The sequence below is a fragment of the Macaca nemestrina genome, chromosome 14 (genome assembly GCF_043159975.1).
Source record: "Macaca nemestrina isolate mMacNem1 chromosome 14, mMacNem.hap1, whole genome shotgun sequence".
Taxonomy (NCBI): domain Eukaryota; kingdom Metazoa; phylum Chordata; class Mammalia; order Primates; family Cercopithecidae; genus Macaca; species Macaca nemestrina.
Window position 1 is genome coordinate 23,955,170 of NC_092138.1, and position 22,463 is coordinate 23,977,632.

The window sequence follows — 22,463 nt, forward strand, 5'->3', positions numbered from 1 at the left end:
TCTAGAAATTTATCCATTTCTTCTAGATTTTCCAATTTGTTGGCACATAGCTGCTCATAGTAGCCATGAATAAGCCTTTCCATTTCTCTGGTATCAGTTGTAATGTCTTCTTTTTCATCTCCGATTTTATTTATTTGGGTATTCTCTCTTTTTTTCTTAAGTAGTCTGTCTAAAGGTTTATGAATTTTGTTTATCTTTTCAAAAAAAAACTTTTTTATTTCATTGATCTCTTGTATTATTTTCTTCTTTTCAAATTCATTTTTTTCTGCTCTAATTATTATTTCTTTTCTTCTACTAATTTGGAGTTCGATTTACTCTTGCTTTTTCAGTTAAGATGCATTGTCATGTTATTTATTTGAAGGTTTTCTCTTTTTTTTTTTTTTTTTTTGATATAGGGACTTACAGCTACAAAATTCCCTCTTAGTAATGCTTTCACTGGATTCCATATATTTTGTTGTGTTTTCCTTCCATTATCATTTGCTTTAAGACAGTCTTCAATTTTCTTTTGATTTCTTCATTAACCCACTGGTCATTCAGGGGCATATTGTTAAATTTCCAAGTGTTTGTATAGTTTCCAAAATTCCTCTTGTTATTGCTTTCTAGTTTTATTCCATAGTGGTCAGAGAAGATGTTTGATCTTATTTCAAATTTTTCTTAATGTTTTAAGAGTTATTTTGTGACCTACCCTTGAGAATGATTCATTTTTTTTCATGTGATGTGGAAAAGAATATGTATTCTGCAGCCATTGGGTAAAATATTTTGTAAATATTTATTAAGTTCACTTGTTCTATAGTACAGATTAAGTCTGATGTTTCTTTGTTGATTTTCTGTCTGAAAGATCTGTTCAATGCTGAACATGGGCAGTTGAAGTCTCCAGCTATCTTTGTACTGTGGTCTATCTGTTTCTTTAGCTTTAATAAGATTTCTTTTTTATACCTGCATGCTTCAGGGTTGGGTACATATATATTTGCAATTGTTTTATTCTCTTGTTGAATTGATTCCTTTATCATTATATAGTGACCTCCTTTTTTCTTCTTATAGCTTTTGTCTTGAAATCCATTTAGTCTGATATAAACATAGTGACTTCTGGGTTTTGTTTTTCTTTGTCCATTGGCATGGAATACCCTTTTCATCTTTTTATTTTCTGTCTTTGTGTGTTTTTACAGATGAAGTGTGTTTCTTGTAGGCAACAGATTGGTGGTTCTTGCTTTTTTGTCTGTTCAGTCACTCTGTGTCTTTTGACTGGAGACTCCATTTACATTCAATGTTACTGTTGATAACTAAGAATGTACTCCTGACTAGTGTCATTTCACTATTTGTGTACCGGTTGTTTTGTGCTCTTCTCTTCCTTCTTTCCTGTCTTCTTTTTAGTAAAGGTGATTTTCTCTGGTGATATGATTTAATTTCTGACTTTCTTTTTTTGTGTGTATCTGTTGTATGTCTTTTGATTTGAGGTTACCATGAGGTTTGCAAATACTATCTAATAACTCATTATTTTGAGCTGATAATAACTTAACCCTGCATAAACAAGCCAAAATAAAGCCAATAAAACATTCACACTTAACTTTGTCCTTGAATTTTTTTTTGCAAGTATTTGCTTTATTTTTTAATTTAATTTTATTTTTTTATTATACTTTAAGTTCTAGGGTACATGTGCACAGCATGCAGGTTTGTTACATATGTATACTTGTGCCATGTTGGTGTGCTGCACCCATCAACTCATCAGCACCCATTAACTAGTCATTTATGTCAGGTGTAACTCCCGAGGCCATCCCTACCCGCTCCCCCTTCCCAACAATAGGCCCCAGTGTGTGATGTTCCCCTTCCCATTTCCAAGTGATCTCATTGTTCAGTTCCCACCTATGAGTGAGAACATGTGGTGTTTGGTTTTCTGTTCTTGCGATAGTTTTCTGAGAATGATGGTCTCCAGTTGCATCCATGTCCCTACAAAGGACACAAACTCATCCTTTTTTTATGGCTGCATAGTATTCCATGGTGTATACGTGCCACATTTTCTTAATCCAGTCTGTCACTGATGGACATTTGGGTTGATTCCAAGTCTTTCCTATTGTGAATAGTGCCGCAATAAACATACGTGTGCATGTGTCTTTACAGCAGCATGATTTATAATCCTTTGGGTATGCACCCAGTAATGGGATGGCTGGGTCATGTGGTACTTCTAGTTCTAGATCCTTGAGGAATCACCATACTATTTTCCACAATGGTTGAACTAGTTTACAATCCCACCAACAGTGTAAAAGTGTTCCTATTTCTCCACATCCTCTCTGGCACCTGTTGTTTCCTGACTTTTTAATGATTGCCATTCTAACTGGTGTGAAATGGTATCTTTTTGTGGTTTTGATTTGCATTTCTCTGATGTCCAGTGATGATGAGCATTTTTTCATGTGTCTGTTGGCTGTATGAATGTCTTCTTTTGAGAAATGTCTGTTCATATCCTTTGCCCACTTTTTGATGGGGTTGTTTGTTTTTTTCTTGTAAATTTGTTTGAGTTCTTTGTAGGTTCTGGATATTATCCCTTTGTCAGATGAGTAGACTGCAAAAATTTTCTCCCATTCTGTAGGTTTCCTGTTCACTCTAATGGTAGTTTTTTTGTTTTTTTTTTTTGCTGTGCAGAAGCTCTTTAGTTTAATTAGATCCCGATTGTCAATTTTGGCTTTTGTTGCCATTGCTTTTGGTGTTTTAGACATGAAGTCCTTGCCCATGCCTATGTCCTGAATGGTATTACCTAGGTTTTCTTCTAGGGTTTTTATGATATTAGGTCTAACATTTAAGTCTCTAATCCATCTTGAATTAATTTTCATATAAGGAGTAAGGAAAGGATCCAGTTTCAGCTTTCTACTTATGGCTAGCCAGTTTTCCCAGCACCATTTATTAAATAGGGAATCTTTTCCCCATTTCTTGTTTTTGTCAGCTTTGTGAAAGATCAGATGGCTTAGATGTGTGGTATTATTTCTGAGGGCTCTGTTCTGTTCCATTGGTCTATATCTCTGTTTTGGTACCAGTACCATGCTGTTTCGGTTACTGTAGCCTTGCAGTATAGTTTGAAGTCCGGTAGCGTGATGCCTCCAGCTTTTTTCTTTTGACTTAGGATTGTCTTGGCAATGTGGGCTCTTTTTTGGTTCCAGATGAACTTTAAAGCAGTTTTTTCTAATTCTGTGAAGAAAGTCATTGTTAGCTTGATGTGGATGGCATTGAATCTATAAATTACCTTAGGCAATATGGCCATTTTCAGGATATTGATTCTTCCTATCCATGAGCAAGGTATGTTCTTCCATTTGTTTGTGTCCTCTTTTATTTTATTGAGCAGGAATTGTCCCTGTTTGCAGATGACATAATTGAATATTTAGAAAACCCCATCATCTCAGCCCAAAATCTCCTTAAGCTGATAAGCAACTTCAGCAAAGTCTCAGGATACAAAATCTATGTGCAAAAATCACAAGCATTCTTATACACCAGTAACAGACAAATGGAGAGCCAGATCATGAATGAACTCCCATTCGCAATAGCTTCAAAGAGAATAAAATACCTAGGAATACAACTTACAAGGGATGTAAAGGACCTCTTCAAGGAGAACTACAAACCACTGTCCCTGAATTTTTAAAAACTTTTTGTTGTTCCTATTTATATTGTATTGTACTATGTCTTGCAAAGATGTTGTATTTATTATTGTTGATTGATTTATCATTTAGTCTTTCTACTTAAGAGTAGTTTACACACCACAGTTACAGAGTTATAACAGTCTGGGGTTTTCTATTTATTTATGATTACTACTGAGTTTTATACCTTCAGATGATGTCTTACTACTCATTAACTTCCTTTTCTTTCTCTCTGAAGTACTCCCTTTAGCATTTCTTACAGGACGGGTCTGGTATTGATGACATCTCTCTATTTTTGTTTGTCTGGAAAGGTCTTTCTCCTTCATGTTTGAAGGCTATTTTCACCAGATATACTCTTCTAGGGTAATAGTTTTTTTTTCCTACAGGACTTTAAACATGTCATGCCACTCTCTCCTGGCCTGCAAGATTTCCACTGGAAAGTCAGCCGCCAGACATATTGGAGCTCCACAGTACGTTGTTTGTTTGTTTTATTCTCTTGCTGCTTTTAGGGTCCTTTGTTTAACCTTGACCTTTGGAGTTTGATTTTAAAATGCATTGTGATAGTCTTCTTCAGGTTAAATTGGCTTGGTGCTCTGTAACCTTCTTGTACTTAAATATTGATATCTTTTTCTAGGCTTAAGACATTCTCCATTTACCGCTTTGAATAAACTTTCTATTCCTATTTATTTATCTACTTCTTCTTTAAGGCTAGTGACTCTTAGATTTGCCCTTTTGAAGCTGTTTTCTAGATCCTGTAAGTGTGCTTCATTGTTTTTTATTCTTTTTTCTTTTGTCTCTTCTGACAGTGTATTTTCAAATAGTCTGTCTTCAAACTTACTGAATCTTTCTTCTGCTTGACCATTTCTGCTATTAAAAGATTCTGCTGTGTTCTTCAGTATGCCAATTCCATTTTTCACTTCCAGAATTTCTGCTTGATTATTTTAAACTATTTAAATTTTGTTAAATATTTCTGATAAAATTCTGAATACCTTCTCTGTGTTATCCTGAATTTCTTTGAGTCTTCTCAATTTTTTAAAAAAATTTTTATCTGAAAGGTAACATATCTCTGTTTCTCCAGGAGTTGTCCCTAGATAAGTTCCTGGTGCCTTATCTAGTTCATTTAATGAGGCCTTATGTTCCTGGATTATCTTGATACTTGTAGATGTTCATCTGTGTCTGGGCATTGAAGGGTTAGATATTTATTATAGTCTTCACAGTCTGGGCTTGTTTGTAACCATCCACATTTGGAAGGCCTTCCAGGTACTCAGAAAGACTTGGGTGTTGTGATCAAAGCCATGTCTGTATTACGGGGCACCCCAAGCCCAGTAATGCTGTGGTTCTTGCAGACTGTGGTGATACTGCCTCCATGGTCATGGATACAGTCTGAGAGAATTACCTGGATTACCAGACAGAGTTATTTTTGTTCTCTTTCTTCACTTTCTCCCAAACAAATGGAGTCTCACTTTCTGCTCTGAGCCACCTCAAGCTGGGGATGAAGTGACACATGCTCCCCTGTGGCCATCACCACTGAAAATACACTTGGTCAGACCCGAAGCCAGCATAGCACTGAGTCTCATCCAAGGCCCATTGTAACCATTACCTGACTACTACCTGTGTCTGCTCAAGGCCCTGGGGCTCTAAAATCAGAAGGTGGTGAAGCCAGCAGGCTTTTGTCCTTCCCTTTAGGGCAGCAAGTTCCCCGTGGCCTGGGGTGGGTCCACAGGTGCTGTCCAAGAGCCAGGGACTAGAATCAAAAACCTTAGAAGTCTACTTGGTGTTCTATTATATTGCAGCTGAGTTGGCACTCCAGCTACACACCAGAGCCCTTATCACTCTTCCCTTCCCTTTCCATAAGCAAAGGAGCCTCACTAGCCCCCATCACCGTAAACTCATGGGGAGTACTGCCAGGCTACTACAGACATTTCCTTATGGCCCAAAGGCTTTTTATTCAGCTTCTGGTGAATTCTGCCTTGCCTGGAACTCACTCTTCAGGGCAGTGGGCTTCTCTCTGGTCCAGGGAAGTTTCAGTACTATGATCTAAGAGCAATGACCTGGAATTGGGAACCCCAAGAGCCCATTTGGTGCTCTACAAACATGTGGCTTAGCTGGTAGCTATGGTGCAAGACAAAGTCCCTTTTGCTCACTTTTCTCAAGCAGAAGGAGTCTCCTCATAGACACCACATCTGGGAAAGTACTGAGTCTCAGCTGAAGCTGGCTGGTTTCAGAATTTTATGCAAGGTCCATGGCATACTAACTGGTTATAGCTGCTGGTTATTCAGGGCCCAAAAGCTCGTCAGTCAGCAAGTGATGGGTTCCGCCGGGGCTTGATCTTTCTCATCAAGGCACTGGGTTCCCTTCTTGCCCAGAGTGTGTCATCTTGGAGCTAGGGTCTAGAACGGGGACTTATGACTCCAACTGATGCCCTACCCTGCTATGGTTGAGCTGGTATCCAAGATGCAAGAAAAAGTCCACTTTACTCTTATGTGTCCTGTTTTTAACCAGAAGGAAGTAGACTCTTTTAGAGCTGCAAGCTGTGCAGCCTGGAGTTGAGGGAGAGATGGCACAAGCACTCCCTTAGCCACAACAGTTGGTGTCTCAATAGGTTGTGTGCCTACCAAATTCTCTGTCTCTGAGACCAGCTCAGCACTAGGACTGACCTAGAATTTACAGTACTTGTGGCCTAGACTGCCTTTCAAGTTTACTTAGAACCCCAGAGCACTTTAGTATGTAGTGATGAAGCTTGCCAGGACTTAATTTCCAACCTCAAGGTTGAGCTCCTCTGTCTAGGGCCGGTTTAAATACTCTCTCCATGGGCATGTGTCAGCTGAGCTCAGCTCAGTTTTGCTTTATGTTGTGACAGGGCAGCACTGAATTCAATGCAATGTCTCAGGATTGCTGTGTTCTCCCTCTCCCAAGTACATGGATTCTCTCTCCACACATTGTGGCCACTGCCACGGGATCGGGGAGAGGTGGCATCAGTGAGTCAAGACTGCCTTTTCTACCCTCTTCCATTGCCTTTTATGGTGATATGAAGTTAAAAACAGGTTCTGTGAGTGCTCACTTGATTTTTGGTTCTATGAAGATTCCTTTTTATTGTGTAGATACTGTTAAATTAGTATCCTTATGAGGAGATGATCAGTGAAGCCTTTAATTTGGCCATCTTTCTCCATTCCTTTAGAGGTCTGTATTTTAAATAGTGCCAGTCTAGAGCTCTGGAGGGCACAAAAACGGACCCGAAATGTGATATCGGATAGTTTGTGTATTAATCTCAAAATTTATAGTAAAGAAATTAAAGTAAATTACCTTTTGGATCTTTTTCAGCTGTAATATTTAATACTTTAAGATCATAATTTATGTCATTCTATCAGGTAAGATATGATAGTATAATACTAACATTAAGGAGCGAAATAATCAATTTGGGTAGATAAATTGTATTATTATATTACTGTGCCCAGCTAGCAATACTTTTTTATTGTATATAAAACAAACTTATAATTAATAAGAGTACACTTCTTAAAAAGGAATATACAAGACCACTTTAATATATAAAGGTTTCTTTCTGCAGTGTTTTGCTTAATTTCCCACTACATCTTATTAAAATATATATAATTATACACACTCCCGTATTGGCTAGCAACCTCATGCAATTGGTTAACATTTGTTAATACTTGGAATAATGTGTCTACTACTGCTTTAAAATTTAAAAAATGTGAACTCAGAGGAAAAACGCATCAGATCAAAAAGTATGCATTACTTTTAAAGGAACAGATATACCTAGTAGAATTGATTAAGCCATGGAAAGAGAAATGTTATGGGGGAGTAAATGTAAAATTGAGTGAAAAATCAATGAAATAGAATACTTGACTCCAATGATACTATATCAAAAGAAGCTAAATTAGAGATAATGTAATTTCAAATTTTACAGACTTTATTGGATTCTTTCCAAATTGCACAGGTGTGATCTTTTGGACTCAAGAGAGATACTCTGTTGGCAATGCAGGGAAACAGGTGGAAAAAATAACCCATCTTATGATAATGTGTGAAGAGTAGGAAATATCGATGGCACATTGATATGATTAATAGGATGTAGGATTATTAGAAGGCAAACAAAATTGGCAGCATTAGTACTTGAAAGAGGAACAGCTGAAAGAACTATTGAAGGAGCAGTTGGTTAGAAGAGAGAATAGACATTGTCTCAAAAAGCTAGGTTGGAAAGATCTGTTAGAAAATTAGAAAATCTACTAGTTCAGTGGCTTCCGAGAATAAACATTTACATTGCTTTTGTTAATAAGTTTTACTTTCCAAAACATTTTAATTAATTGTATCTAATTTAAGAAGTGCTAATGGTATCCTCATTTTTTGGGTGAGAAAGCAAGTATATAGACTATTTAAGGGGCTTTCTAAATTGGTATAGGCTGTTGTAAAATTGATATGAGAAAACAGATAATCTTGTTTCCAGGGGGCTTATTGTACCATTGGGTTTAGTAGACATATGTTGGACATTTTTGTAAGCACAAAGATACAAGATGGACTTGGAAAGTCAAAGAGAAAGCTATTACTTATTAGGTTTAGTTACAACATTTATATACACAGGTAAACATATTTTAGGAAGCTAGAAAAGGACATCATTAGGAAGAGTTAGAAAGAGAAGAAAACTAGTAAAAAATACTTAAAGGTAGAAGAAACCTATATGTGAAAAACACTGGACTGGATGTAGAAAAACATGACTAGAAAAGATCCAAAAGGCATCTAAAAGATAAGAGGAAATTGATATCGAGGCAGCCTTTGTGTTTAAATCTTTGTGACCTCTCTCCCCTTTATTCTATAGTTTTTCTCCTACTTCCTTTCATGAACTCAAACTCGCTTCTAAACTCAATCTTGCACCTTCTTCCAGATCCCTAATATTTGGTAAAACCTGGCTCATCAACCCCAGAGGCTTATCACAGACAAATCCCATTTATTTATTCTAATGTCATTTTTGTTTTGCATACAATCTCTCAGAAGTAATTTCTTTGTTCTCGGATCTTCTGTAACATGTTTATAAATATTCTTTGATAAACTAGATTTTTAATATACTAAAATTTACTTCGTGATTATTTCTGTTTCTTTTCTAGGCAGTAAGCAAGAGACTTAAAGATTTGTTTTTTAGCAACAGGGTCTCACTATATTGTATGGGTTGGACTGAGACTTCTGGGCTAAAGCAATCCTCCTGCCTCAGCCTCCCAAGTAGCTGGGACTACAGATATACACTGCCATGCCTCACTAAGAGTTAATTTTTTAATGTTATGTTTTTAGTATCTGTATCTAGCATTGTAGCACTGTGTTGTGATCAGTCCTGAATATGTATTGTGGAGTGAATGAATGAATGATTAATTAATTAGTCTTTTAATGAACCACACTATTCCATGTGCTATAACACACTTGGCGGTAAAGCATTTATTTTGTGAAAGATTTAAAATAAATATTGGAAGTAAAAATATTAGCTTAATTTATTATTTTAAAAAAGAATGAGAATAACTGCCAAATTCCCAAACAGAAAGGCAATGAGAAAGTGGTAGGAGAGTAAAAAACAAAAATATAGCCATAATATATTTACAAGAAGGATATTTAAATAAATTGACCAAAAAATGTTCAAAATAAAGGGTAGAAAACCTATGTTTGTCATATTCAGAAGAAGAAGCAAAGTGACAATATCAAAATTGAAATGTGACTCAGTAACAGCATATGTAACGAAAATAAAAAATGATGTTATATTTAATTAAATACTTAAAAATGTGATATAAGGGATACATTTATGCATCCAATGTGTGTAGAGAGCAGAGAAATTCATGAAGAAAAGGAAAGTTTTAAAGTTACATGGAGAAACTGATGATTAAAAATTATGTTGAATAATTTTACTATCCATGTTTTCAAGTTTGTCAGGACAAAGATGATGCATAAGGAGGGAGGTGAAGCATCTGATTGATACAATAAAGGCCAGGAATTAACACTTTCAAAAGCATTTCTTGAGCATGAACAATATGCAGGTACTTTTCCAGTCAATGGAAATATAGCAATGCACAAAAAATAAAACAAAAATGTATAAAGTTCAAAGAGAAACTGTACATTCTTTTCATGGCATATGAAGTTTTCAAAATATTGATAATGTATGAAGGAAAGAAAAAAGTAACTAACATAGAAATAACATTGCCCAATGATTAGTCTTGAATTCTATTGTTGAATAAATGAACGAATAACTCAATAACTTATTGGGTCTTGATGATAAAAATAATAAACACTAGGAGCTTGGAAAAACATATTTTAAATAATCTCTGGATCAAAGATGAGGTTACAAAATAAACCTCAAAATTATTTAGAAATGATGAAGAGCAATTACGGAGTGACACTAAAGTTGTACTTAGAGGACAATGCATGTTCTTCAGAACTCTTATAATTACAAAAAATATATTGTTTAAAATTGCAATTAAAACCTAGAGGATAGGTAAACACAACGAAACAAAAAGGCAGGAGGAAGAGTTCCGTAAAGTTGAAATTATGAAACAAAAATAATAAGTTGGAAGGATAAATAAAATCAAAAGATGGTTGTTTGAACAGGTTGATAAAATTGAGAAATTTTTGATCAGTCTGATTAAAGAAAGAAGATATAAAGTTAAAAAATTAAAATACTTACGGATGATAAAAGACAAAACAACTGTAAATCTAGGAAGGATTAAAATTTTATATGCAATTTTTCAGCACTAGTTAAATATCTAGAGTAAATAGAAGTTTTATGGCAATATATAAACTAATGAAATGGAGCTAAAGAGTGCAGCAATCATAAAGGAGTTGGAAAAAAAGACTTCTAATTTTTGAAACTCCCTTGTTCAAATGGTTTGATCACAAAATTTATCTAACTTTTAAAGAACACATACTTTCTTTATAAATACTATCCCAGTTCATATGAATTTCAAAAAATATCAATTTTGTTTACATAAGAACTTACCCTTATATAAAACTTGGAATAATAATAGAAAAAAGAAAATTATAGATTAAGTAATCTTATAAACATAATGCTAGAATTATAAATTAGAAAATGATAAATTGAATATAGTAGTACATTAAAAGATTAATATACTAACACTAAGTAGATTTTTTTTAAAATGGAAAGACATTCAAGACCATAAACTCCATCAACTCATAAAACCAACAATAAAAACTTAAATAGCATTTAATATTTACCAAAAGTTTCAAATAAAATTTATTTTTAAAACAGGCGTAGATGGAAACAAATGTGTTAAAGACTATTTCAACCAGGAAATTGAAGAGTGAAATAATAGATGAAATAATAAGGCTATTTCCACTAAATTTGGATGTAAATTGTCAATATTTTCATTTAACACCATTTTGAAAGAGCTAACTAATGAAACAAGACAAGAAGATAAAGTTATACATATAAATACTGAAAATGTACTTACATTTTAGAGTATATTTTTGTCTGCCTTAGAAGCATGAGAGACTTGAGGAAAACAAGGAAGGATTAAATAATTAGTTGACTAAGTGTAAGGTAAAAATTTAGCTACAATCTGTTCAAAATAGAACTCAAACTAAAATACTGGTATAATACTGAAAACATTGCAAAATGAAAAAGAATAATTTAGAGAGAAAAGTTCAGAACTAAGATTTCATTGAAGTACAAAAACTACATGTAAATAGACATCACATCACAAAATGTTACGTTGGATTTCAAAGGTAAACTTCATATATTAACAATTTTAATGACAATCAAAATGGAAAACAATTAACAAAAATCTTACAAAATAATTTTTTAGCATTCAGTGGGAAGAAAAATATTCAGAGGAAAATATGAGAATGGCAAAAAGTTTAAGAGAAATTGCTTTCTTATTATTCCATATGAATTTTTAAAATACATCAGAGTTACTAAAAATAAATTGATATATGTGTAATTTGAAAAAAGAATTGTTTATTTAATAAGTACTAATATGAATTGCATACTTATAAGAAAATACCTATGGATTTCTAGTTTCCATAGCAAATACATGTATATTTTAACCAGATAAATATCCACAAGAAGACTACAATAAAAACGTAAAACCAGAAGACAAATATTTGGGAGAATATTTGCAATATACATGATCACTGTACACTTTTCAGTTATGTAAAAAGCCTTATAAGTTGTTAAATGGAAAAGAAAACTCCTTTATCCAGTTTCCCATAGATAAATGGTCACATAAGAGCATAATACACATAAAAAGAAGTCAAAATGGCCATTATCAAGTACTCGGGCTGCATGATTAAAAAACTAAAATAACAATGTAACCAAAATAATGTTGCCATTTTCACCTGTTCATTAGATTGACAAATATTTAAACAAAGGGTTCTGATCAAAAAGAAAAGAGAAAAAGATATTGGTACTTCATTACATTATTTGTTAAAGGCTAACTAGCTAAAATATTATATGAAAGTAAAATGGCAATTTTATTTAAATGAAAATTTCACATACTATTTGGTCCAGAAATCCTACTTTGAAGAAATTATTCTACAGTTAATAGCAGTAGAATGTAAAATGATTTTATATAAGAACACATACAAAAATCATATCACAGCATTGTGCATTATGGCTAGACGTAGAAATTATGACTGTCCTTCATTAGTAGTAGATTAAATAATTAAGGTAATATAGAATATCATAAAACAAGAAAAAGGTGAGTTTCATTTAAATATATAGTGACCTGAAAGACTATTGTCATTAATGTCCTATTAATACCTTGCATGTTGTCTAAAACCTATTATATAACTACTCCTTCTTTGATATTTTTATCTTTTTGTTACAATTCTCAAATAAAGCTATAAATTTCAGTATTTGTTTATGTATGACTACCTTTCAGATATAATAATCTTGTGTTTAATTTGTATGAATAAAAGAATGTGACTTTCCTAATGAACTCAGAACCCTCAAATAAAAGAAGCAGAATGAAAGAATTGACTCATTTTTGATTACAAAATTGAGACTAGAAAAGTAGGCTGCTTTCATTGAAATAGGTATTTGGTTCTCTTTGTAGTTTGTACAGAGAACATCATAGAAGATAAACTGCTTACCCTGTCCCTTCAGTGATGGCTGTGATCTGAAACCAAAATGAACTATTTTGTTGCACATACAAATTTACTTGTAAACACAATATTATTTCTTACTGTCCCTGGCAATATTGTACAATTCCCCATCTTTACCCATTACATTCTGATCTGATACACCCAGAATTGTATCACCAGTCCTGGCCTTAATCTGAAGCTCTGTACTTACATTCAACTGTACACAACATATACCCATTTTAACGTCTCACAAAACATTCAGTTTCAACAGGTTCAGTGTTGAACTGATAGGAGGTGGGGTGGATACTGTGAAGGTCTTAAGACTGGACTTGAACTTCATATCTAATATTTGATAGCTAGGTGAGGTTGGACAATGTATTGTCTTTTGTTAGCTTTCTGACTTGCAGAATGTAGGTGTCAATAGCTACTTCACAGAAGATAAAATTATATTTGTGTGTAAGGAAATCTCTGGTTAAACCTATCTTAAGAGGAGAAGAAAATCTAGGTCCTTAACCACATGATAATTGTCCTAGATCTGTGATGAGGTGGACATGTGACTTTCACTGGGAGAGTTGTTCTACAAAACATATGTGTTAGATTCCCATGAGACTCTATCTATCTCTATCTCTATCTCTATCTCTATCTCTATCTCTATCTCTATCTCTATATCTCATTAAAAAGTGCAGGGAAGAAAGTTGTCAGATCTCATATAGTCTTCATAGAGTCCATTGTGTTAGGAGAATTTTTACATTCTTGAGGCCTTGTGTCACATCTATAATAGGAGAGACAAAGACCTAATTTTAAAGAGTAATGACTAAACAAAGGAAAGTTGTAATTGGATATGAATAACTGTCAGTCTTCTCAGGCTTTATCAAAGAAGGTGGGCTCACCACCAGGGAGCAGCAATTGACTATGGGAGGATGTATTTCCAAGCACTCCTTATAAAACCAGTGTGGGTAGTGGAGTTGAGGGGACTGTGGGCATGGGGGATCTTTCATTCTGTCTGTGCCTTTGCAACAATTCAAAAATTCACCATTATTTAATATTATCTTTGTTTAAAAGTGAAGAAACTCTGCTGAAAGGCCTTTCTGATGTTCTTTTTCTCGAGTTTTGAATTTTTTGCTATTTGCCTTTTAAAAAGAATGAATAATTTTGCAGGGCCTGCGAAGGAAGAGAGACTCCTTACCTGCATCGGTGCTTATATTTTGCCTAAAACATTTTTGTATGTAGCATGCTGCCAGGTACCAAATAAGTGCTCATTAAATTATAGCTATTATTATGTTCAGGAATTATTCTGCCTCTCAAGATACACGTAATCCTATTGATTGCTCTTACGATAGTGAAAAATATTACTATGCATAATTTCCCAAATCAGAAGTCTGAAAATCATCTTACCTTATAATCCTCTCTTTACTGCTGTCACTGCCCCACTAGGTCCTGGTGTTTTTACCTCCTGGTTGACACTTATTTTGAGTCTCTTCCTCTACCTTTTCACCATAGCTGGCTTACATGGAGCCTTTCCTGCTTTCTTCCTGGATATTGCAATAACCTCCCTCCCACCAGTTTTGTCCCATTCTGTTCCCTATACTGCTAATAAAATGAACTTTAAAAATCATCTAAATCTGAGAAAATGACAATCCTCCAATCTTCCTGTCCAGATTAAAGTTCTTCATTAGATCTCAAAAACTTTCAAAATATATTATCATTTCCCCAGTTTAATCATCATCGTTTGTTATGCTTAGAATTTCTTTTACCTCTACAGTTATTCTACTACCACTCACCAAAAAGCAACCATCCGTCCAGCAATTTCGACTACTTATAATTCCCTAAATATATTATTTCATGGCCCTGTGCTTTCTCATATACGGTTGGTACTACCTGAAACAACAACAAAAATTCTCCTGTGATCCTGCCTAGATTTAGCTAGCATGAATTCATTCATAGTTAATGGAGCATCTTTTGCCTGAAAGGGGGCAATCAATGTGTGATGTGTTTTATTCTCACAAAATTTACAGTTCACTCATACTGGTAGGGTAGGAAAGACTTGAATTATTATTTTAGCTTTAACCTAGTGATTAAAATATCTGTTTTTCGTTTTAGGGTCTTCTGTTGTATCATGGTTTATAAAGTACCAAAACTCACGTTGTGGGGATAGAACCTTCATGAAAGATACTCTTCAGCAGCTTGTACATCTGCAGCATCATCCCTGCATCTCTGACAGCCTCAGCCCTCCCAGGCTCCCTTTACTTCCTGGTTTTTGGAGCTCATTATCCTATCTCCTGTCAGTTTTCTGTTCATGTAGCCTGACCCCCACCCACCATGATACAGGCAGAAAGGACTTTCTGATATCTGCTTTTGTCTCTACAGGGAGGTGATTCATTTCACTGTGGGCAGGACCATTCTTCCTGGACTGGTGAGCAGAAAAATCAAAATTGCGATTCCCAGAGGTGGTGGTGTTGGAGGCTTCATTTAAGGTCACTGAACAGAACAGAAAGTTACCGAAAAAACAAGACTAGCTCTATCAGAGACCATAGCATCAGAATGACCTGGCTGCAGACAGAATCAAAGTCATAGGAAGCACCAGGACCAGAGAACAGAAAAGGGTTTTTATTTTATCATTGTAAAGAATCTTTAATGTTTGTATATCCTTACAGCATAAGGATAGATGTTATCCTTTATGTTAATACACATAAATAAATTTATGCATTTAAATACAAATTATGTTTTTCTTGATGTTTTGACATATATTTATATATTTTATATAAAATATTTCAAATATTTAATAACACTACTTAGAAATATGTCCTAATTAATTACAAAGAAATCCTGGTATTATTACCTTAAATAAATCCTAAAAGAAGAGTACTGCAATTTCAAACTGAAATTGCAATCATTAATTTGATCTGCAAGGTAATCGTGCACCAGGCTTTAACGTCAGCAGGTAACAGAGGATCATGGCCTAAGCAGGTCAACAATGGAAGTGAACGTATCAGTAGTACTCAGAAGATTTATGTGTCAAGTCAAAAAGGAGATGCAGTTTTCTCATTCAGAACTACATTGTTAAGGATTCAAGCAAGAGATTTAGCAATGGGAAAAGAGAATAAGCCTTTTTACGTTGGAGGCAATGATTTGACTAGGGAAGCAAACTGATCAGAACTTGGCCTTGGATTCTGATTTAGAAACAGTGAAGATCTCAATATTGTCTCTGATTAAAAATAATGTTCTAAGAACTTCAGGAGATTTCTTGGAAGATATAGATGTCTGTGCTTGTCCTGCTGAATTTGTTGTGCATTTAGAACCTACAAACTGAAATACTTAAACTAGTGAGAGGTTTTTTAAAATTTAGACATAAAAGTTAACATGAAACAAGACCTGAAATTTTTCTGTACTAGGTGACAAGAGGAAATATGAGAGAGCCAAAGTAGCACTCAGTCTTGTTTTAGTGTAAGTACATAAGTATTATATCTAATTTTTTTTGGTAGAGTAGTGAAACCAATCACATATGACCTGTATGTGTAAGGAGGAGACCCAGAGGTATTTATCTGAAATGTGAGATTTTTGCTGCTGAATGTCAATCCACCCAAAGTAGAACCTTACAGGCCCTAAAGGGTTAAACATTTCTCCCAAAGCATCTTTCAACCAGAGAGGCTGGCACAAGGGGGAATAGAGCTCAATTTCTAATCTGATTCAGTCTAAAGATAATTAGAAGGCTTAGTTCAGTCCCTAAAACCCTTCATGTGAGAATTCAGGTGAGTTTCTGGGAGCACTAATGGACTTTGCCTCATCATAAATTCCAGCTTGAACGTGCTTAGTCTGAGTTACTTCTGTATTCACCAAAGAGAAGTTAGCGTGAAATTTTACCGCTTGTTTTTCTTTTGTCTCAGGAACACCAAGTGACTGATCATCTAATCAGTAATTTCTCCCCCAGTTAGTCAAACTGGTAGGGTCAGTCTTCATAGACTGCACTGAAGAGCCACAAATTGATGGAGTTGGGGGCCATTATCCTTAGGAAGCTAACACAGGCACAGGAAACCAAATACCACATGTTCTCATTTATAAGAGGGAGTTAAATGATGAGAACACATGGACACAAAGAAGAGACCAACAGACACTGGGGCTTGCTTGAGGGCAGAGGCAGGGAGGAGGGAGAGAAGCAGAAAACATAACTATTAGGTACTAGGCTTAGTACCTAGGTAACGAAATTATCTGTGCAGCAAACCCCTATGACACTAGTTCACCTATACAATGAACCTGAACACACACCCTTGAACCTAAAATAAAAGTTTAAAAAAAGATTGAAAATAAGGAGCAAAAGAATAAGAAGAAATTTACTGAGTTACTGATGGTTTAATTACTTTTTCATAGAGAGCTGAGGGATAAATAACTGAGTCCAAATCTTATCATTTTTTAAATTTTGTAAAATTCTGCATGAGAAATTTAACTTTATTTGACGCCCCCCTCTACTCCTATAAGGAGAGATTCTGAGAAGTTAAGTCCAATGTCAAATCGCAGACGGAGCCCAAGTTATAAACTAGATTTCTTAACTCTTGTTTGTCAGATCGATTTGTTAAACAATACTAACAGGTAACACAATATTCAAGTCCATTTGGCCCTTTACATTTAACTAGATGCAAATATACATTGTACTTGTGGGAACCACTTTTCCTCGAAGAGCCTCATTTTTCTCATAACTAAAATAGGCATAAGTATATTGCCTGCATTACTCGTGGACCAGGATTCTCACGTTGAAACAAGATAAGGTGAATGAAAACACCTATAGTTGCTCTGCATTAGTTGTTTTTGTTATACTCCTCAAATGGTTATAAAATAATTTTTAAAATTTAGGGGACAGATTATTTTTAAAAACTATAATTTAATTTCCTCTCTCAAGGATTAACCTCCTCATTGTGCTATGTTGCCCACTGAAGAGAAAGGGAGAACAACTAATTTATGTGCTTTGTTGTTGAAAATTTGGGATGATCTCAGAACTACAATGAATTTGGGCAGAGACTGTCGAAGTATGGATCCCCCAGGTATTTTCAGAAATTCATGGAGATAAAAACAATTTTCATAATAATGGTAAGCCATTATTTTTTCTAGAATCTTATTCTCTCATGAGCATATAGTGTAATTTTCCAGAGGCTATACGACATGTGATATCACAAGAGATTGAATGCAGAAGCAGGTTTGAGAATCCTGCTGTCTTCTATTAATTCAGGCGTCAAAATGCTTTTTGCAAATATAAAGCAATGCCACATTTTTCAAATTGTTATGAGACACTAGAAAATAACTAGTCTTCAAAAAAAATATTGTTTATATTAACATGCAATGAACTTATTTTTATTTTAAACTAAGCTAAAATATAATTATACAATTTGTTTTAACTTGAAATATAGTAAATTTATAAATATATATATAAATACAAGCACTTATATGTGGGGCTCATCATTTTATATATAAAGTATATATGTTTACATATATATTTAATATATATTTTATTTATATATTTATATATAAATATATAAAATTATGTGCCCCACATATAAGTGTGAGTGTGTGTGTGTGTATATATATATTATATATATATAATCAGCATACACAGAAGCTCTTAGAGGTCCTCACTAATTCCCAGCATATACAAGAGTAACGAGGTCAAAAAAGTTTGAGAGCCAGTGACTTAGAGGTTGACAGGCCCCAGATGGATGACTGGATTGTGAAGGTGCATGGATAAGGAGTAATAATATTAATACACAAAATATTGGTAAGATTTGAGACTTTACAAAGGGCTTTTCACCTCATTTAATGAATGATTTGATTCCATGGTTCTTGCATTACTAGATGGTGGTCCTTCCTATCACTTCTCCAATCCCCACATGTTCTCAATTGTGTGCAACATTGAAGACTTGGCAAAGGCCATTTCTGCCACCTAGTTTTTAATATCAAAAGAATGGAGTAGTAAAGTCCAATTATAAAAATGAGAATCAAGAAAAATGTGGAGAATTGGTCTTTACTAAATTCAGGCTCAATTGCCTTTTGTGGGCTATAGTAGCCTCCTTCAAGGTGAGATTTGGAGATTTCCACTGTTCCAATCAGTAATCCTCCATAGGTACTGTTCCTCCATGGGTACTGCTGGCTCTACGTTTCCCTTCTTGAGGCTACTTACAGAGTTCTTCTGACAGACTCCTCAAGGCCCTCAGTTCCCTGAGGTGTCCATTATCTCTTCTTTATTCCATTATTTCTAGATCCTTTAAATCTCTTTGTTGTGAGCAACACCCCTGCTTCCTGTCTGTCTTATTCTTCTGAGTTTTCAATATTTCTGCCCCATCCCCTACCCTAAGCTTTATTTTATTTTGTTTTTGCTGGTTGGAGATGTGAGGAGTGTAATATTTATGTGAAAAAGGCATAGGGTAAGAAGGAAGAAAATAAACCTTGTTCTGCCTTGTGAGGGACTATATTCAGACTTCAAAGGAGAGAAATGAGTGCGTGCCATGTGGAAAGGGTAGGAGAAAAAGTGCCACTCATGAGAATTTAGCTGTGGAATTTAGATGTGGAAGACTAGGGTGGAAGCCTATTTATGCTTCTTCTCTTGATTACCACCCTAACTTAAACTCTAAACTCAGATGAAAACTTATGACATTTTTTAGAAGCTAGAAAGTCTACAGAAACCATTTTGTGAGAGGTTTGAGCCAATCTTTCAGGAAAGGCTTATTGTCTACAAAATTCTTAACTCTAGGACATTTAGACTAATGGTAAATGGAGAAGACAGCGACCTGAGAAGATTAAGCAGAAAGGGGAAGAAATGAAAAGGAAAGGAAACAGCAACAAAAGCATGCATTTGTGAGTGCCATTGCAGGTAGCTAAAATCTTAGGGACTGTAAAAAAGACAAGTACTTCTATGTGGGGTACAGGTTAGAAAGGAATATGGAAAAAATAATTTTTCTAGTAAGCTGGAGGGTTAATAGTTTACTTTGTTTCCTTTCTTTCAACATATATATAGATTATTAGTTGTTGCATTGTTTTTTGAATAGCCTTTTAAAACTTGGTCCTTGGGAACCAATGAATAATCACATAATTAATTTGCCAGGCTCTAAACAGGATTTAAAAAGTACTAACAACCTTGAGGAAGAAAATAGCTAGAAGTTAAACAAACAATTAGGTTGCAAATTGAAGTGTCAACACAGGCACTAATTAGTCTGTGGAGGTCACTTTTCATAGACTTTTGAAAATAGGTGTCATTCAGTATGTTCATTTACATCCTAAAGAAGAAAGGTGTCATTTCTTATTCTCCAGTTCAGAAACATTTTTCCTGAGAACTGGCCAGTCAAGCCATCATTACCCTTCCTTATTTGCCTGGAAATGCCTGCAATTACTTTGATACTTGTGGTTAAATACAATGAAACAAAAACAAGATGAACAGTTTATCTGAACAGATTATTTGAAAAGTTCTCAGTTCTGACAGAGATCGATGGTTTCCAGTTTTCTTTTCTGTGTACAGAAAATTTGGTTTCATTCACTTATAATTTTGAGAAAGAACAAGAAGGTCTAAACGCAAGAAGAATATAATGGACTTCATTAAGAAAATGCATAGTTTTCAATTGGGGAGGAAGGTTAGTCATATACCTTGAGCATCTCTGGAGGGGAAGAGATAGTAAACCCCTACAAAGAATTACCCAGGGGAGATGCCTGGAAAGAATCAGACACACCAAAAGAAAAATGAAACAAATCTGAATAAATAAAACCTCTTTAAGTTTGGCTTATTTCTCGTCTTACTCTTCTAATATTCAGTTATTTTAAAAAAGGTAGGTTTTTGGATTTTCAAAGATGAGTAGTCAGACTTCAGATTAGAATGTGATGAAGTGGGAAAAATCTTGAAATCTAACTGACCTGTGTCTGCTTTTATTTTCTGATACTGTGCTATACTCGATATGATCTTTGTTTATATGCATGGCTTGTTTCCATCAGCACGTAATGAACTCTTTGAGGTTTAAATTCAAGAGCTGTTCACCCATATGCCCCACAATGGTTATAATGGTATTTTCATAACAGCAGGTAGTTAAGTTTATTGAGTAAGGTACTACCATGTCACCAATTCTCATTTGTATTTGTATTTGCATCCTAGTTGGACAAGAAAATATTAGCTACATGTCTTTTATTCTATTTACTGAATGCCTATTAATGCCAAAGCAAGCATTGTCTTAAGGGGATAATAGAGATTTCCTCTTAGATAAATCAATGCTTCTGTTGCTATGTTTCCTTTGGAAGAATCCAAATCCATCTAACTGCCCTCTGATTGCATAGACATGTGAGTTTATGAAGCATGAGGACTTTCAAATGATACCCAGGTTCCTGGTTTTAGTAAGTCAATGTGCACTGGCATTTTGTATTGAACAGATGATGAGAATTACCATTAATTTAAAAGCAAAATCCTTATATTCTTTTTTTGTTGTTGTTGCTTTATATATAGTGCCTGGTATAGTAGATATCACATAGTAGAGACTCAAAACATGTTTGTTGACTTTATTACTGAGTAAGTGATGAATAAGTTTAGTGTTTAAAAAATTTAGAGTTTACTATATCTTTAACTTACAAGGAAAGAAATTGATGCCCAGAAATTTGAAGAATTCTGTCACTTCAGACAACTAATTCAGGGCAAAATGGGATCTAGAACCCTATTGCTTCAACTTCCAGCCCAATTTTGAGTCAGTAGCGCATGTAGCAGTACCACTTCTTCATTCACCTTCCGAGTAAATTAAAAGTTAGAGAAGATAATGGTACATTTTTATTTTTAAAATCAGCTTCAATACTTCCCCTAAAAAATGAGTTACGGATTAGCTAAGACTTCTGAAGTCTTTTTATAGATCCTTCTGTTCTATAAAAAGATTATCACATTCACAAAATTAAATTGTTTAGCTATATAAAAGTCAGCTAAACTTCTACTGTATACGTAGTCACCTGCTTTGATGATACTCTTATGAAGGATTTTAAATATAATCTGAGGTCATAATGTTTTGCTTAAAGAGAATATATCCTAAGAACTAACACTTTGTATTTATTATCTAATTCCTACTTTAATCCTTTATTATATGAAACATCTTATTCCTGTTTGGGAGTAAATGTCCTTTCTGCTAGAGTGTCTTAATATAATTCTAATAATCAAGATATTTGTGGTTATATAATAGACAACACTTTATTAGATGTTATTCAATAGTAGGGGATTATTACTTCATTTTGAATACCTCTTCTCTTAACTAGTGTTAATCAATAACTGATGCTTGACTGAGTTACAAATTTCTTATGAAAACATCTGAAGTAATTGCCTTTCATTAGCAGTGTGAGGATAATGTCAATTGATAAAATTCTAGAAAAGTTCAAGATTTTTACGTTGAGACAATCCAGAGAAACATAAAGGTACTGAATTATTTTAGGACTGTCATTATGTTTCTCTCATATCCAAAGGTCCTTGAAACCCCTTTCCAAAACTTGTGGGCAGATTTATTTTTCATGAACACATCACATGTTCCTGTTGAAAATTCACTTTCCTAATAAGATAAGGTTATAAGTACAAGAATGTTCATTATAGCATTAATTCTGATAGAGAAAAGTTGGAATAAACTTAAATGTCTCAATATGAGGATGGGAAAATGCAGTAATTAAAAAACTTTAACAAAATGAGGCAAGACTGTCTATATTAACATCCCAAGACAGCAGAGAAAAAGATGAAGTTATAGAAATAATGATTTACAACATACAGATCACATA

The 22,463-nt window shown here is 34.3% G+C and overlaps 1 long non-coding RNA gene across 3 annotated transcripts in view; it reads right to left on the reverse strand.

Moving 5' to 3' along the window:
* Positions 1–22,463, reverse strand: part of LOC139358297 (uncharacterized) — a 121,926-nt gene that overhangs the window by 39,060 nt on the left and 60,403 nt on the right. Inside the window, exon 3 of one of the 3 annotated variants that reach the window (XR_011613041.1) lies at positions 11,070–11,112. The exons of the other annotated variants lie outside the window; for them this stretch is intronic. This is a non-coding gene — a long non-coding RNA (uncharacterized lncRNA). Of the gene's footprint in view, positions 1–11,069; positions 11,113–22,463 lie in introns of those variants that run through there. 3 annotated transcript variants of the gene reach the window in all.